This window comes from Dasypus novemcinctus, chromosome 1 (assembly GCF_030445035.2).
Source record: "Dasypus novemcinctus isolate mDasNov1 chromosome 1, mDasNov1.1.hap2, whole genome shotgun sequence".
Lineage (NCBI taxonomy): Eukaryota > Metazoa > Chordata > Mammalia > Cingulata > Dasypodidae > Dasypus > Dasypus novemcinctus.
The window spans coordinates 114,883,530-114,901,292 of record NC_080673.1 but is presented as its reverse complement, the minus strand read 5'-3'; the positions used below and the strand labels follow the sequence as shown (position 1 = coordinate 114,901,292).

The 17,763-nt window shown below is 38.1% G+C and overlaps 1 protein-coding gene across 3 annotated transcripts in view; it reads right to left on the bottom strand.

Annotated features, from left to right (window-relative positions):
• FAM13A (family with sequence similarity 13 member A) overlaps window positions 1-17,763 on the bottom strand; it is a 432,557-nt gene that overhangs the window by 78,269 nt on the left and 336,525 nt on the right. The window lies entirely within an intron of this gene.

Here is a 17,763-nt window from a genome sequence, read left to right as displayed (position 1 = left end):
CTGTCCCTTCCCAATCCTCTCTGGATTTTCATTGTCACCTGCCTGGCTGATTATGGCTGGATCTTGCTCTGGTTAGTGTACATCTCAGCTGGTGTGTCCCATCTCTTGATTGGGCTTTTCCTCTTTCTGAGAAAAATCTGACCAATCTCCACCATCAAAACACAATACATAGCATTTAATATTCAATATTCCTAGTCAGTATTTTACAACTACCCATTTTTCTACCTTTCAAAGACATAGTTAATATTATTTTGGATTTAAAAGAGGCAATTTAGTTTTTATATCATGTTAAAAATCATCATGAAAATCATGAGTCTTGCAAAAGCTTCCTTTTATGAGAAATGCTTCAAAAGATTTCCGAGTAATGAAATGGCAGGGAAAGGGATGGAAGATAAGGAAGTTACAGAAATTTATTTAAATATACTTAAAACATTTAAGTATTAACTTGCTCTTACTAGAGATAGTGCAAAAAAAGGAGGCACTAATTTATAAATTAATTTAGGAGGGAATTGGTAGATTTTTTCTATTCCAAAAATCTAGAAGAACTTAATCATAATTAATAATCATGTTTACTTTCAATTCTCATACTATATATTAAAATAACCCAAGGAAGAAAATTCTATCTCAAACCATCAATGCAAATATTTGGAAAAAAGGGGTTCATATTTTACTAATGGATTCTCCTTGTTACTTGTGTAGTTAAAAAAAAATTAACTTTTATCCACATAATTCTTCCATATTTTCCAAGATTAATGTTATTCAGAAAAAGAAACTTTTAATCTCAGACTAAATAAGTACATTTTTATGCTTATGAAATAGCTTACTTAGTTTAAATTTGCATTACATGAAGGAATGCCTACTGGCAACACTTCTTTTTTCCTGAAATTGTTAACTCTATTATAAATGATGGCTAGGATGGACATTAATTCTCTTTTCCTACTTTTATCATAGTTTTAGTTTTCATGACCTTCAACACTGAAAAGTTCAAATAGCTTCTCTCAAGAGTTTAGTCAATATATTATCAATTTTCTTTCACTTTGTTTTACTTTCATTCTGCAATTACAGAATTTCTTTTTAAATACGTTAGTTATATATTATACAGCCTAATTACAAAAATAAATACACTATAAAACACAACTATGTGTCTTTGATGGCTTAAGACTTGTAAACCCATTTTCCCAATCTGCTTTTTAAAAAAGCTGTCAAACTGAAATAAAATTCAGTATTATCTAATATGTAGACTTGGCACCCAAGTAATAAAAATATGATATTTAGAGGAACAGTTCTCATTAGTTGGCATGATGTAGTGCTATAGTCTCTGGTACTGTGTAAAATGTAATTTTCATTAATTTATAATTATTTGATATTATGGCATGCATTTACATAACAAATACCAGAGTCACTATGTACTCAACAACAATATCCTCATGTGTTCACTATAATTGCATAGCTGAGACAGCCTGTGAGCCAGAATATGCTGATTTGGTTGGCAGGAAACCAGGATGGATAAAATGGACCACCACATTGTCTCCATCTGAAACCTCAAATGTTCCTTCTCTTGCCACAAAGTGATTATGCAATATGCTGCAAGTCGCCAAAGCACAGAACTCTACTGAAAAGCAGCTTCTTGGCTAAGCCCAGTCTTAGATACATTTCAAAACCACTGGTGGTTGAATTAAAGTCTAAATCTAACTCTGGGACAGCTGCAACAAAATCAGATTCAAAAATAAGTAAGTGAACAAATTATCATGTATAATGACATTCTTTTAAAAAGTAGTAAATTTTAAAGTTGGGGAAAGATGAAAGAAAAACTTCAGAATTTTTTACTTTAATTTATATGGTTACATTATTTTCAAATACATTATTTTCAAATATATTTTCTAAACTTTTGAAGTAGGTAGGTAGTGAGGAAAAATAAAATTAAGAAATCTTAGTTCTAGGTTATACCTAAATCAGATGGTTCATTTAAAAATTATATCAGTATATAAACAAAATACAATAAAAATAAAACAAATATATCAGTAAAGATTCCTTTCTGTCACTGGAAAAACAAGATATTGAGAGAAGTGATGTCTTCTAACATGTTTACCTATTTTTTTTTTAAAGATTTATTTATTTATTTAATTCCGCACCCCCCCCCCCCGCCCCGTTTTTCTGTTCTCTGTGTCCATTTGCTGCGCCTTGTTTCTTTGTCCGCTTCTGTTGTCGTCAGCAGCACAGGAAGTGTGGGTGGCGCCATTCCTGGGCAGGCTGCACTTTCTTTCGTGCTGGGCGGTTCTCCTTACGGGGTGCACTCCTTGCACGTGGGGCTCCCCTACGCGGGGGACACCCCTGCGTGGCACGGCACTCCTTGCGCGCATCAGCACTGCAGATGGGCCAGCTCCACACGGGTCAAGGAGGCCTGGGGTTTGAACCGCGGACCTCCCATGTGGTAGACGAACGCCCTAACCACTGGGCCAAGTCCGTTTCCCATGTTTACCTATTTTAATAGCTGCCATTATACCCTTAAAGGTTTTAGAAAACAGTCCTGGGAAGCAGATGTGGCTCAACCGAAAGAGCATCTGCCTACCATATAGGAGGTCTAGGGTTCAAACCCAGGCTCTCCTGGCCTGTGTGGTGAGCTGGCCACTGCATGCAAGGAGTACCATGCCACACTGGTGTGTCCCCTGTGCAGGAGAAGCCCATGTGCAAGGAGTGTGCCCCACAAGGAGAGCCGCCCCACAGGAAAAGCACAGCCCACCCAGAAGTGATGCCTCACACATGGAGAGCTGACGCAGCAAGATAATGCAACAAAAAAGAGACACAGATTCCTGGTGCTGCCGAGAATGCAAGCGGTCACAGGAGAACATACAGCAAATGGACACAAGAGAGCAGACAACAGGGCGGGGAGGAAGGGGAGAGAAATAAATAAAATAAAATAAAATAAATCTTTTTAAAAAAAGAGAAAGAAAACTGTCCTGAACTCTGTGAACTTGCTAAAGATTTTCTCTATCACTGCATAATATTTTCTATAATATTTTCTATTACTGTGTAGAAAAAGATCTAATATAACCCAAGTCTTTTTCAGTGAATGAGCTTCTCCCCCTATACCCCAAAACATGTAGAGAACAGAGATTTTTATTTTAGGTTCCAGCCCAATCATTGGGCAGTTATTGAATTAAAATGTTACCTTGACATTTCAGAAATAAAAAAACTATATATCCTCTTTAGTCTTTTCTGCTATGTTATCATTTTAAGATTTATTAAATCAAAGAGGGAAAAATACAACATGAGCAATGTGGCAAGGGGCTCCAGTAAGTTTAGTCTGGCCACAGTGTAGAATATTCTACTGAAAAAGATGAGAACTAGTGAATAAACAAAAGAAGGCTTAACTCTCCTACATCCCTCTGAAATAGACCCAAAAAATCTAATAAATATCTCAAATAGAAAGGTGACAAAGGTCTTTCATCTTCCTGTGAACTAAAAGGAAGATAAATTTTGAATTAACATACATTTCTGTTGATAATATATCAATTTTACTAAAATTCTACTCTACTTGTCATAAATGTTCCTCCTGTCAAATGTAGAGCTAATGTCATGATGGAGAAAGGTTAGTAAAACACATTCTACTTTGGAAATGCTCACCTAGCCAAGGTCAATTACTTCTTCAAGGGAGACCATCAAAGGAGCTGTCTCTCACATTTAGGCCTAAGGCAAAAGTACTTAACATCATATTTTCAAGAGGAAGTTTTTTATTGCCTTATTCCACAACAACCAAATCCAAGTATTTATGTATTACACATGAATTACTTCAATAAAGTTAAACACAGCTCATTAACATGATGATGAAAGTAAGTCACAGCCAACAAATATCCTTGTTAAGCGTGCGTCACTCAGGAATGATTCCCTAGTAGTGAAGAGCACATCAGTAAACATAATGCTCATGCTTTTCGTTCTTCTGTAGTTACTCTAGTAAGTATTAACTAATATGGATAACATGAAATGACACAGATGCAATTATAAAAATAGTTCAGTTCTTCAGAGAAGCAATAAGAAATATAACATAAAGGTAATTAACTTTTAAATGTAAAATATATTCTATCATCAATATTTTTCCTTTCTTTAACATGTTTTTCCACATATGACCTCAAAGCATAGAATGAATTTTACCCTTTTAGTGTCTACTGCAATGGCCTATGAAATAATGAATTATACACTCCTATAAAATTTGTTTTTAAGCAACCACCCTCCACAAATAACCAGTTGAGTATCTACCTAAATCAACTATGTGCAGATAAAACTAGAAATGTAAAAGTATTAGATAAAATTAAATATAATAGATGCACTAATGTTTTCTTCTCATATATCTATGGTTAATATTACAGCATTAAAGAAAGCAACTATTTAACTCTAGCTTGCACTTTTTTTGTGTGCTTATTTTTATTTTCTCAGCATCACTGATGAAAAGAGAAAAGTTTAATTGGTAATAATACACTGGTAATCATCTTTTTACAGAATTATTGTGTAAAATGAAATACACACATAAAAATGGCAACAAAAACTGCTCCTGGAATTTGGAAATGCCTCACCTTCTAGCTAGAAGACAGTGCATAACATTTGACATATGATTTTTCAATTTCTCCTGATTTTGGTTTCCAATTTCAATATTGTTCAGATGTTCTAATGCCCATGTTGCCAAAGATTTTAATTTTTAAATTAATTGTGCCAATTCTTCCCATGCAAGGGGTAAGTTATGGATCACCTTTATTATGGACTCTAATGTGAATGAATGGGTTGAGGGCAAAGCTCCCTTAGGCTGTAAGTTTGAGGAGACAACATATGGGAAATGTCCAGTTGTCCTGGAAGAAACACCTGGAGCAGTGCTATCACAAGTGGTAATAAGCTAAACCTAATACGAGTAGCTTACACATTTGGCTTAAAAACATCCCTAGAAAACAAGTAGCAAAACAGATTATTAAAATGTTAGAAATGACTTTATTTCCTAATCAAGGATCCAGTATAAAAAATACTAATAATGACCAACACCATGACAAACAAGCTGCAACAGAAAATATAATAGTTTTTATTATAGGAAAATTGCCTCCTTATGTAGTAAAATCACTATGTACTAAATACTTTCTTAGCCCAGAACAGATACTCAGTTCTCATATATAACAAATTAGAATTAGCATGCTTGCTATAGTATATTTTAATGAACATTCCCTTAGCAATATAGGTGGTTTTCTTAGAATTTAAAAGTGCTTTGGGGAGATGATTTAGATGCTCAGCATTCTTATCACAGTTGTCCATGTGCTTTTTTCGTTTTCGTTTATTGCTAAATTTCTTTGTAGCAAACAGAGGCATTCAAAATCGATCAACTCTTCCTTCCTTCCTTTCCCAAATCCCTCATTCATAGCAAACTCAAAGTTTATTCATTAATAATGATTTAGGTCATCAGGTACTACCAGGTACTACCAGGTACTCTAGAGCAGGGGTTCTTTACCTTATTTTGTTCTACAGAGCCCTTTGCCAGGCAGGTGAAAACCATAGACCCCTTACTAAGTCCACACTATACTGTGTATTATTTAATAAATATATCACAATCATACAATACATCCCCACAAGAATAAGGGTTTTTTAAAATTTCAATGCAAGCTCACAGGTCCCTTGTTAAGAATCCCTACTCAAGAACCTCACAAAAACCTTCCAAGGTCATTGCCCTCTCCTCCTCTTTTTCAGATGAGGAAAGAAGGCTCAGAGTGGGTAATAACTTATCTAGGTCACACAGCCAGTAATATTTAAATTACTGTATTATGTGTTCAGTCCATTTAGGATATTTATTATCTTCCTTTCAATTTTAACCTATAAACATATGGTGGGATTATTGGGTCAGTGGAGAGAAATTCACATGACGGCCAGTCTGCATTCCAACAGCCTTCAACAAGACTTTGAGGACTTTAATATGCTTTGTTTTGTGCTTCTGATTATAGCAACTCTATACTTACCTTAGTCAAAGTCCATTCATATACATTATGATGGGTAGCACTTATAAAGTGATTAATTTATTAAACTCTACTTGCAGTATGTCAAGAATGTCTTTTGATAGAAACAGAAGGTTTTAATCATGAGCAAATATTTTTCTAGACTAAACTGCACAAAGTAAATTTGTAATGAAGGACAAAACCAGAAATTCTTGACGAGGATATGTCCCTGAAGTCTGACCAGTTTCAAGCATTCTAAAAATGAAAATTTCAGTACTACAGTTTAAGTAAAATGAAACAGTATTACATTCAGTCAATTATTGGCAGTGACCAGGGCAGCAATCTATGCACAGTGCCCAAGAAGAACGATATAATCTGAAAAGTAAATGTGGATCAATAAATCACTTTTGATAGCTAATTAGCACATTTCTCCGTTTCCTTTCATAAAAGTACCCTTGTGTGGGATTTAATAATGTAATCTTAAAAAAGGTATAAATTCAGGAACAACTAAAGCACATGCATTGATTTCAGGAGTTTGGTGCCCTGTCAGTCGACCCTACTTTGGAATTTATGCTTCCTAGTGTGACAGCTGGACTCAGTTATGGTTTCCCTACACATGGCTCTTCTGTCCTTCTATTTGAACCTATAATTAGTACTAGAGTTGGTAGGTGTACGTCCAAGAGATTTAAATCTTTGGGCTGTCCATGTGCCAGCTGGGCCCTGAACCTCCACAGAGTTGCAACACCTACTCTCCAGTTCCTTCACTGGTCTCAGCCAGGACAACTAACAAGGAGGTGAGAAAGGAAAACCACCATACCAAGGAACTAGGAGAGTCTACAACTGCAAGCAAGGGAGTCCCATCCATGGCCCTATGAGATCAAAGTTCCCTCTCAGGTGGAGTGGCTATCACCATTCCAGAATTCTCAGGTTTGGGGAACGAACTATGAACTAAAGTAGACTTACTGGTATTCTACTATAGACTTATTGTAATTCTAGCAATGGAAAGACCTATATCATTCATGTGGAGGCAGTGCCCACTGGAGGTTCTGAAGGCAGGGAGAGGGAAAAACAGGTGTAATACAGGGGCATTTTGGGGACGTGGGAATTACCCTGAATGACATTGCAATGATAGGTACAGGCCATTATATATCTTGTCAGAACTTAGAAAACTGTGCAGGAGAGAGCGTAAACTGCAATGTAAATTGTAACCCATGCTTAGTGGTAATGCTGCAAAATGTGTTCATCAATTGTAATGAATGTACCACACTAATGAGGGATGTTGTTAATGTGGGAAAGTGTGGGAGATGTGGGGATCAGGGCATGTGGGAATCCCCTATATTTTTAAAGTAACATTTAAGCAATCTAAGTATCTTTAAAAAAATAAAAATTGAAAAAAATAAAGGCAAAATAAGGAAAGCTGGTCAAAGACAATTCTTCAAAATAGGATTAAATTTTTGTATAAAATTTATTTAAAATACAAAATTTTCTATAAAATTTACAAAACATTTGAAAAGGTAACCATTTCTACATGACTATGAAAAACAAATAGTTTACATATTACAGTCTCTCAAACATCTATTTACAGAGGATTTTTATGCCTGCTCCTGGTTTTGTGTTCATCTCAGGCATGTCTAATGATATTAAATGGGTCATAATTTTTGGCCTAAATTCCCAATTGAGAATCAATTCTGAGTCACTTTTTTATAAAATAAGCACATGTGCTGTGCATGAAGACGGGAGTATGTCATGAACTGAAGCCAATGGCCAACTGTAACAACTTAGGAATTCATTTGATTTCCTCCTTGGTTATTAGGATCAACTCCATGTTTTAATTATTTTCTGTGTGCTCATTCTGAACAATGGCCAGCCTTAAGCAGTCAATTAGCTTTGTTTTTGTCTTTTAAGTTCAGTCATACATTGAGAGATTTGGGCAATCACCTTATTTATGTCAGGCAATCAGATAAATGATAATTAATGTCCTCACACATAGTTTATTCTCTCAAAACAACTGACTCTGGGGAAAATATCTATAAAATAGCCCCTATTACTCCAAATCTAAGGAATGGAAACTGAGAAGGCCAATAGCTCAGATAATCAGATTTTTAGTGGGGTCCTACCTAACTTGTTTTTTATGTGGCTCAACATTATGTGTACATAAATGAATGACACCTGGACTTACAGTCTCTTCATGAGCTGTGCTAATTTCTAAACTGAAGCCACAGAATGCAGTGCCTATCAACTTAATTATACAGCAAGCTAATTAACATCACGAAAAGCATGGTGTTTTATATGTCAAAGAAAAACCAAATACTGTTGGGAGAATTCCCAGAGTGAGGTATTGGGAATGGACCTTCAATTACTGGATCAAACCATATCCACTCAATTTCCTTTTGAACTGTCCTGATAAACGTTCCAATTAGTTCAGCTTTCTTATTGGTTAATGTGACCGGCTACCAACACAATTAACATAACTTGCATATTTAGCTACACACTTTAAATACATTTTCAAGTGATCTGAGCTAGAAAAAAATATCTTTTAAGTGTTCCTTGAGTACTGAAAAGTACAGAAAAATAAGTATATGCTAAATATTAGGTTACATTCATTGAAACTAGCAAAACCACCCACCGGGGTTTAAAAAAACACAAGCAGTAGAAGAGAGAGAGGTAATGAGGATCAGTGAAAAGAGAAAATTAAAAGTATCAAGTAAACATTTTTCTGGAACACAGGGTTTCCCTCATGTTGCTACAGAATGTTTTAAGGCGAGGGAGGATTGTAGCTGACAAACTTTCTTAGAGAATGATGAGGTAAGTGAAGTTAGCACATTTTTTTCTTCCTTCCTCAGCAAAACGTAAAGTACTGTGTTTATGTGAACATTTCAACTTGTCCTCAGTGTCCACTCCACACTCCAACTCAGGAATGATGTGGCAGCCGATGTGTTCTGCTGGCCAGGTAATTGCTTATGCATATTCAGGCATATTTTTTTTTTTCAGATCTCCCTTTCTTAGAGTGGGGAAACAAATGTAAGTTTTCAGAATAGTGTGTAGCTAAGTAAGTGTTTGCAGTTGTAATATCTGGGGGAGAGAGTATATATAAATTTTTTGTCACTGTATCTACAATTCTTTACTGTAATACTAAGCAGCTTTGTTTAGTTGTATTATTTGCACTTTGTGACTGCAACATCTAGCCAGGAAACGCACAAACAAATTACTGCAGTTGAAGAGTAAACAGAATTTACTGACCAAAGAATAAATGTAAAGAGCTGCTATGAGAACTGAAGCTGTTAATATTCACAGGACATGTATTTTTAACCAATATTAAGATGTGTATTATTTTGAGGGCTATATACTGAGCAACAGGAGAAAGGTTCAGACAAAACAAAAAGACTTCCAAAGATTTGGAAATTTTTTTTTTCCCCAATAAGATTGGAATAGTATTAATACTATTTTCTGGCCTGCTGAGTAGACTGTGGATGCACAAGATGGTGCAAAGAACGCGACTAATGCATATACTGTTGCATAGAACGTGGACTTTTTGGATTCCTCCTTGCTCTGTGATTGTGACCTTCTTTATCACCTACATTCTGTCTTTTATTTCAAATAACTATTACACCTGGAAGAGAATTTAGGATTATCACATTCAATTTCAATTCCACCCACCCAGCTAGTTCCAACTCTGGATGCCTTTCCAATTAATAACTTCCAATCTCTAAGCAGCTGGAGAGGGATGAGTGTATATGAGGGAAGAGAAGTATTGTTCTTAAGTAGAGAGCAGTAGGGTTGTTTTATCTTATATTTCTTTTGTGTCTCTCCATACAGTTAGTAGGTAGAAAGTGAATCATCTCTCCCTGTGAAGGACACAGCCAAGAGGAACTCTACTTCCTGGAGAATTCTGGGCTGGAGACATGTTTAGAAGTCAAAGTTTGGGATTCTCATTCTTGTTATAATATTTAAGTCATGTTAAAAAGCTAACTGTAATCCTCAGAAGGTTATCTCTTACCCCACATTTGATCACTCACCAGATTGTATCGACTTTATCTCCAAAGAAAGAAAAGTCTCCTGAATTTGGTCTTTCCTTTTCATTTCTACTACATTTGTTTTTCTCAGGGGCTATCCTCTCTGTTTCTCTGCCACCCACTCTAGTTTACCCTTAATAATCCCACCAGAGTCATCTTCCTAACTTAAAAAACTTCTCCTACCTCTCCATTGCCTTAGGGGCAAAATCCAAATACCTAAACCTAGCATACAAAGTCTCCCCATTCTGAACCCAACATACCTCTGATGTCCACTACCCACTACTATATTTCAACTCTACTGAATTTCTCAATGTGACTGAACAAAAATTGCACTTCTGTAACTCTCTCCATTTGTACATGCTGTTCCTCTGTCTTAAATGACTCCTCCACTTCTCTCTGCCTGGTCAAGACTTACTCATTTCTCAGTTCAAGTGTCATCTAATCTGAGAAGCCATCTCCAGCACCCTGGAGAGGGAGCTGCTTCTTCCTTCAAGCTTCAAGACACTATATTCATAGTTTATTATAACTGAGTGCGTAGCATACAACACTGAAATTCTGAAATTCCTGAGTTCAGCTTGCCTCACCTTCTAGATTTGTCTTATCTTTGTAGTACCAGCACCTAGCAAGAGACACAGAACACTACAGATGCTCAGTAAATGGCTGTTGAATAAAATTAGCCTCATCAAGAAATCTGTTGAGTGCTAACACTAGTGTTTGATTAAACATTTTGAAAACAGACACTGCTCATAATTTTAAAACTAATTTTGCCAGCTATAAGCATTCCCAGATATCTGTATGTTGATCATTTTAAATCATCCTGCTGCCTTCTATTAAAAAACTTAATGGAATTGCAACTGGGTTTTCTTCTATTTCTTCTATATGACTACTGTCTTAGTGAGGCAGTAATTTAGAATATAAAATAAAATTACACTTTCCTTTTTGGGTTTGACATTAATCGATAAGAAAGTATCTTTAGAACATTCATCAATTGTTAAATCTTTAGTCACTGAAATGAAATATGAAGAATTTGAGTGTTCCCGCAGAAGGAAAGACTGCAATAAATGAGTTTCGTTAACTTCTTCCCACAATTATTTTTATTTCAAAGTATAGTATAGGTCTCATTTGTTATATTTATAATAAACATATAAAAATAAAATCTTCCAAAATATTATCTCTGAATGTGGAATTCTTGAGGGAGACAAGGATGTACAGAAGGCAAATGCAAATTATCATGTGATCCTTCCTCTTAACAGACTTGCCCTCTTCTAGAGGATGACTCTGCATAGAAAAATAAGTCAAGAACTTGTTTTTGACATGGTCACATTTTTACACTGGTTTTTATGATGGTGAGCAACTTGTGAGTACATGAAGACTTTATGGACACTACAACTGGAATTTGGGAGCTTCCATAAACATGTGTAAGAGCTCATTCAGCAAATCCTTTTTGATTGTATACTACCTAGTAGAGTCCATGATTGGTGCTGGAGATACACAGTCTAGTAAGATAAGGTCCCCAATCCTCATAGGAATTTATAGCCTATCAGAAAACCAGAAACATGAAATTTGGAAATTATTACTGAAAAAGGAATACACAGTGTGATGGTTAGGCTAATATTTCAACTTGGCCAGGTAATGGTGCCCAGTTGTTTGGTCAAGGAAGCACTGGACTTGAATCTTCAGTGAATTGATTGCATCTATGGCTGATTATATCTACAAACAACTGAGGAAGTTGCCTTTTGCAATGAGAGATGTCTCATCTAATCAGTTGAAGGCCTTAAAAGGACAAGTGATTTCAGCAGTCAGAGAGAGAACCCCCATTTCTACTTCAAATAGCCAGTGTCTCATGAGGAATTCAATGAGAATCTTCATCAGAGTTCCTGGCTGGCAGTCTGTCCTTCAAAATTTGAAGTCATGCATCCTCACAGTTGTGTGAAGCAATTTTATAAAGTCTTTTTTTTTTTTTAAACAGATACCTCTTGCTGGTTCTGTTTCCCAAAAGAACCCTGACTAATACACACAGTTACCATTTATAGACAGCCCACTATAATAAACCTAGGCTTTGTGCTAAGAGCTTTATTTATTTAATTTTTCTCCCCTTCCCCCCCCCCACCCCAGTTGTCTGTTCTCTGTGTCCACTTGCGCGTATTCTTCCTTGTCCGCTTCTGTTGTTGTCAGCGGCACTGGAATCTGTTTCTTTTTGTTGTTGTTGTTGTTGTTGCGTCATCTTGCTGTGTCAGCTCTGTGTGTGCGGTGCCATTCCTGGGCAGGCTGCACTTTCTTTCACGCTGGGCAGCTCTCCTTACAGGACATACTCCTTGCACATGGGGCTCCCCTATGCGGGGGACACCCGAGTGGCAGAGCATTCCTTACACGCATCAGCACTGCACGTGGGCCAGCTGCACACGGGTCAAGGAGGCCCGGGGTTTGAACCGCGGACCTCCCATGTGGTAGACGGACGCCCTACCACTGGGCCAAGTCTGCTTCCTTTTTTTTTTAATGCTAAGAGCTTTATACACCTTGTCTTCTTCAACCCTCAAAGACATTTTGAGGATATCACTAACCCCATTTTTCAGACAAAAAAAACAAGTCCTAGAAAGGTTAATAAGTAACTGGCTCAAGGCCACAGAACCAGGCAGGGCTGAGATTCAAATCCAGGTCTGTCTGTAGCCAGAACTGCAACCCTTAAACTCTGAAATTATGGACTAGGACAGGTAGATAAGGGACACTAGGAATGAGTTTTGAGAAACATGTAGGCATTATTGAGAGAATATCTAATGGTAGAAAAATAACTCTTCAAACAAGAAGAACACTGTGCCAAGGTGTGAGTAAACAACAGTATGATAGGTTTGGCAACTGCAGTGAGTTCAGTCCCTGGAGCTACAGATACATGCAGGCTAATGGCACTAGATGACACTACAGGGAGAGGCAGTGTTTTGAGTATTTACTGTGTGCTAGGGTCAAGGAGGTGAATATGAAGGAGAGCCACTTGCAATAGCACCTAAAGAATGAAATACCTAGAATTCAATCTAACTAAGAGGGATGAAAGACTTGTACACTGAAAATTATAAAACACTGTTTAAAGAAATTAAAGACTTAAACAATTGGCAGCACAATCTGTGGTCATGGATTGGAAGAGTTAATGTTGTTAAGATGTCAGTACGACCCAAAGTAATCAACAAATTCAATGCCATCCCCTTCAAAATTCCAAAAAGCCTTTCCAAGAAATGGAAAAGTCAATTTTCAAGTTCATATGGAATTGCAAGGGCCCCCTAATATGCAAACCAATCTTAAAAATTAAGAACAAAGTTAGAGAATTCACACTTCCTGATTTAAAAACTTACTACAAAGTTATAGTAATCAAAACCATGTGGGGCAGCGGACTTGGCCCAGTGGTTAGGGTGTCCGTCTACCACATGGGAGGTCTGTGGTTCAAACCCCGGGCCTCCTTGACCCATGTGGAGCTGGCCCATGTGCAGTGCTGATGTGCGTAAGGAGTGCTGTGCCACGCAGGTGTGTCCCCCGTGTAGGGGAGCCCCATGCACAAGGAGTGCACCCCATAAGGAGAGCTGCCCAGCGTGAAAGGAAGTGCAGCCTGCCCAAGAATGGTGCCATACACACGGAGAACTGACACAACAAGATGATGCAACAAAAAGAAACACAGATTCCCATGCTGCTGACATCAACAGAAGCGGACAAAGAAGACGCAGCAAAAAGACACAGAGAACAGACAACCGGTGTGGGTGGGGGGGCGGCAGGGAAGGGGAGAGAAATAAATAAATAAATAAATCTTTAAAAAAACAAAAACAAAAACCATGTGATACTGGCATAAAGATAATATCAACCAATGGATGAGAATTGAGGTACAAAAATAAAAAAATACACTTATTGAAAATTGATTTTTAAGAAGGGCATCAAATCCTGTCAGTGAGGAAAGAATAGTCTAACAAATGGTAATGATACATTGGATATCCATGTGTGTAAGAATGAAGCTGGACTCATACCTCACATCATATACAAAAATTAATGCAAAATGAATCAGTGACTTAAATATAAGAATTAAAACTATAAAACTCCTAAAGGAAAATATAGGGGTAAATTTTCATGACCTTGGAGTTGGCAATGGATTTTTAGGTATAACACCAAAAGCATGGGCAACAAAAGGATAAATTTGGACTTCATCAAAATTAAAAGCTTTGTGCAGAGTCCCATCCAGAATATGATGAGAGAGCGAGATACTTCAGGGGCTCAGAACCCCATAGAAGCTTTGTATGACCAGCAAGAAGTGACAGATACATCTTTTATAAAGCTCCTGAAAAGAATTAAGGGCCTACAGTAACAGTATGAATACTGAATTAAGAAATAAAAGTTTGTTAAAAGTGGTAGGGGGAAGCGGATTTGGCTCAACTGATAGAGTGTCCGCCTACCATATGGGAGATTCAAGGTTCAAACCCAGGGCCTCCTGACCCATGTGGTGAGCTGGCCCACACACAGTGCTGACACGTGCAAGGAGTGCCGTGCCACACAGGGGTGTTCCCTGCGTAGGGGAGCCCCACACACAAGAAGTGCGCCCTGCAAGGAGAGTCGCCCCATGTGAAAGAAGCACAACCTGCCCAGGAGTGGCACTGCACACATGGAGAGCTGATACAGCAAGATGATGCAACAAAAAGAAACACCGATTCCCATGCCACTGACAAGAATGGGAGTGGACACAGAAGAACACACAGTGAATGGACATAGAGAGCAGACAATGGGGCAGCGGGGGAGGGGGGGGAGGGAGGGGTGGAGATATAAAAAAATCTTAAAAAAAAAAAGGTAGGATCTCATGGCACCCTGGCTTATGCCTACTCTACCACTCACCAGCTCAACACGAGCAAGCCTGCACTCCTAGTGTGGATGCCCAGTCCTGGTACTAATGGAAGGAGAGTAACTAGAAGCATGTTGGTTTGGCCCAATCTGTCTGGGGGTCGCCTGAGGTTCTTATTGCTCCCAAACTTGCCTGTGTGTAGAAGGCAGCTGGCAGAATTGTCCTACACAACACTGTGGGAGAGCAGTCAAGTCCTGCTGCCTGGGGCAAGGCACCGCTGACTGTAGGACATACAGTGCAGTGCCAAGGACTAAAAGGAAACTGTTTTCTAGGGCAAAGGGGACATTCATAATTATGTAAGCAAGGGAATTCCTAGAGCCACACATGCATGCACAAGACAAGATGCCTGTGTAGAAAGGCTCATGGAGGCCCCGATGCTTTGGCCTAAAAGCTATTCTCCAAAATCCTGGTATAGAAAAGGAGAGCACTTGCACAGGTCACAGTATTTTTATTTTGTTACCTCAGGCACCCTAATTTTGGAAGTTTACATCACCTCCCTATATTTCTTTAATTAATTTCACCAACCCTACCTTACTATTTCCCTTTAAACGTATATAAAAACTAAAATCAATTTCCACATCTGGCTTCATAATTTTGCTCCAGGGTTACAATGTAGTGTACTTTATTTTTATTTCTTGATCCCAATATTTTGATGGTTTGGCAATAATAATTAGAAGTCTATATTTGATTTGAAGCTCCTCAAAAAAATGGTAGTTTTAAATTTGGAAGGAATTTTAAATCTGGAAACATAAACAGGAGATAAACTTCATTTTACAAGAAAAAAAACATGGGTCCACAGACTTCCAAGTAAAATGGTGTTGGCATACATAGGCAGGGCTCCACACTCTCACAAAAAAACAAAAGAGGAGGAAAACAGAGTCCCAGGAAGATGGCACTGGAGTAGGCAGGCAGGGCTCAACTCTCTCATAAAAACAGCAGAAAAGGGGCAAAAAGTTGTTGGAGGAACCTGCTTTGGGGGGTCAGAAGACAAGGACAGTGCTGAGCAATCACCAGGATGGTGAGGAACAGAGAGACAAAGACCCTAAAACAACAACTGTGAGTTACTAACACCCCCACAGCAGCCAGGAATGGCACCCATGCTGTTCTCTCAAGGAACACAGATGGATCAATACGCTGCTTACTGTAGCCAACTGAGAGGGGTACAGATGTCTTCCTCCCTGAGAAGAGGCAAGGTGCAGCAGAGGACTTAGAATGGTTTCTCTTCAGTGAATTTGGCCAGCTGAGCCCACTTTGAATCTTGGCCCTGGCCAGACCAGAAGTACAAGAAAGCAGAGATTGAAAGAGACACCTCTGTGGAAAGGTTCATCCACAAGCACCAACTTCTGGCCAGCTGGGAAACTGCAAGGAGAAAAACTGCTTTAAAGTGTCTCTTGTCCTAAACTCTTGGGAGCATATCTGTACTCTACTGGTGAATCCCTGGCCCAATACTGATATCTTAAGCTGGGCAATTTTAAAGACTCAGGAAAAGCCAAACCAAAAATCAAAGAAGAGTCGTGAAACAAAATCACTAGACAAGAGAGATAAGTTAATCATCGGAGTAAATTCACCAACATATTCAGATGCCTAGACATCAGTAAAAAATTAAAAGCCATATTAAGAAACAGGAAGATATGGCCCAGCCAGAGGAACAAACCAAATATCCTGATGATATACAAGATGACTTAAGACAACTAATCAAGGACAGTCACACAAATCTCCTAAATCAATTCAAGGAGTTGAAGGAAAATATGGCTAAAGAGATAAAGGATATTAAAAAGACACTGGGAGAGCATAAGGAACAATTTGAAAGCCTTCAAAGAAAAGAAACAGAGCTTATTGGAATGAAAGATGCAGTGGATGAAATAAAAATACATTAGAAACACAAAACAGAAGATTTGAATTGATCTAGACAGAATTAGTGATATCGAGGACAGAGCATCTGTACTTGAAAAGACAGGAGAATGGAAAGCAAAAAGAATGGATAAAAATGGAACAGGGACTCAGGGAACTGAATGACAATGTGAAATGCAGAAACATACATGTTAACAGTGTCCCAGAAGGAAAAGAGGGTGGAAAAGGGGCAAAAGGAATATTGGAAGAAATAATAACCAAACTCTTCCCAACCCTTATTAAAGACATAAATATCATTATCCAAAAAAGACAAGGCACTCCAAGCAGAATAATGCTGATAGAACTACCCTGAGACATCTAGTGTTCAGAATGACAAATGCCAGAGATAAAGAGAGGATTCAGAAAGCAGCAAGAGAAAAGCAATGCATCACATACAAGGGAACCTCAATAAGACTAAGTGCCAACCTCTCATCAGAAACCACTGAGGCAAAAAGACAGCAATATTATGTTTTTTAAGATACTAAAAGAGAAAAACTGCCAGCCAGGAATTTTGCATACAGCAAAACTGTTCCTCAAAAATGAGGGTGAGTTTAAAGACTTCAGACAAACAAACCTGCATGAGTATGTATATTAGTCAGCCAAAGGGGTGCTGATACAAAATAACAAAAATCTGTTGGCTTTTATAAAGGTATTTATTTGGGGTAGAAGCTTACAGTTACCAGGCCATAAAGCATAAGTTACTTCCATTACCAAAGTCTGTTGCGATGTGATGGAACAAGATGGCTGCCAATGTCTGCAAGGGTTCAGGCTTCCTGGGTTCCTCTCTTCCTAGGGCTTGTTTTTCTCCAAGCTCAGATCCTCTGCTCTCTCAAGACCAGCTATTTGGCAAACACCTCATCTCTCTTCCTGGGGCCTCTCCTGAGTCCAACTGAGCCTTCTCCCCTTTCTGCTTCTCTATGTGTTTACTTCCCAGGCTCCAGGATCAAAACTCCAAACTCTGTTTTCTGCCATGCCTTTTCTCTGTAAGTCCCCACCCACCAAGGGGGCAGGGGATGCAAAGTCCTACAATGTGGCC